Consider the following 1,545-nt stretch of genomic DNA (forward strand, 5'->3'; position numbering starts at 1 on the left):
TGAGAGTGTCATTATCACAGAGTTTTCCCTTTTTCTCCTGACAGGCAGGAAACCGCTCTAGTTTCAGAGGCGCCTCTAGCAGCTTCCTCTTATTTCACCTGAGACATTCATACTAGCAATGGCTTCAGGATTATGGGATTATGAAATCTTTGGAGATTGGCTTGTAGGGGTGGAAAAAAGTTGCTGCCTTGGAGTTCCAGAGTGTAAGCACTTGGAGATCTTGTCACAAGGGAAATGATTTTAAAAATGCAAACATCCTTCACTTAATATTTATTCCTTTCGGATCATATAACCCTAACAGACTTGAGCTGGAAGGGGAATGAGTTAACAGAATAGAATGTATACATGTTCACTCTTCCTAAACCTTTTCAGACATATGCTTATTTATCCTCTTCTTGAAAAAGTTGAATGAACGAGATTCCAGTTTCCATAAGCCAGTCATATAAGTTAGATAGGGGAAGGGGCAGTGGGGCACTGGCCCAGATGGAGTGGGATTTTGGCAGTATTGCTACATGAAGTAATAGGTCCCACAATTCTTAATCTAACGTTCAAGTCTGAGGTGGCATCATAGAATTAAAGACCAGCATCCCTAGTATCCATATTTAAGAGTTTTTCAACATATGTAAGAAGGGCAGTAATATTAATGGAGTGGGATTTAGAGAAGGGTAGGCAACTAAATCCTAAAGAGTTGAAAAACTCTTTGGAAATCTGATTATCATGAATGACACATGGCCCCAGTGGCTGGGGTGACACGGCAGTGCTGGTGGTGGTGGGAGCGTGGTGGTGGCAACAGGAGCGCGGTGGCAGTAAGCACGGAGCTCCTGCAGATGCCGCTGGTCCTGTTGGCAGTGGGGGAGCGGGAGATGGTGAGCGCTGACCAGGGGTCGGCAACCACCCACAGGCACCACCAGCAGTTTCAGCAGTGTCCAGCAGCAATTGCGGACCCCTTGCAGATGCCACTGGTGGTGTGAGCAGTGGGGTGATGAGCGGTGACTGCCTGCAGGCACCCCCAACACTGTTGCTGTGCCTTTTTGTAGGGGGTGCACCGCCATGATCAGGGGGTACGCGTCTACCCACATACACCCACTACGCATCGCCTCTGGGCATGGTAACTGAGATGGAGCCAAGGTCCATGATGGACAAATCAATCAATCAAAAGAACAAGGGGGAATGAAGTTCATAGTTTAGAGTTACAATTGTGATAATGAGGAGATATTCCCACCAGGGCTGCCAAGTATGCTGCTAGACAGATAACAAAGTGTAAGATCTGGAGCTCCAGAATATCAGAAAAGCCCAGGAGGAGGAACTCGGTCACAATGGTTTGGTTGGACATTTCCCACTTCAGCGCATTGTGCAGGGCCTGTGAAGGAAGGACACTACTCCTTGTGCCAGCTGGACTGCTGCAGCAGCCCTGAGAGCTCCCTGCACCCTCTACTCACTGCAGCAGTCTGGCAGGGGCTGCTGCCTGGCTGTGACATGCTGCGCACCCACCAGACCTGGATGGGGACTGCACAGCCAGTAGAGGGACCTGCCCCTCTGGGCCAG

The sequence above is a fragment of the Alligator sinensis genome, unplaced genomic scaffold (genome assembly GCF_000455745.1).
Source record: "Alligator sinensis unplaced genomic scaffold, ASM45574v1 scaffold1109_1, whole genome shotgun sequence".
Classification (NCBI taxonomy): Eukaryota; Metazoa; Chordata; order Crocodylia; family Alligatoridae; genus Alligator; species Alligator sinensis.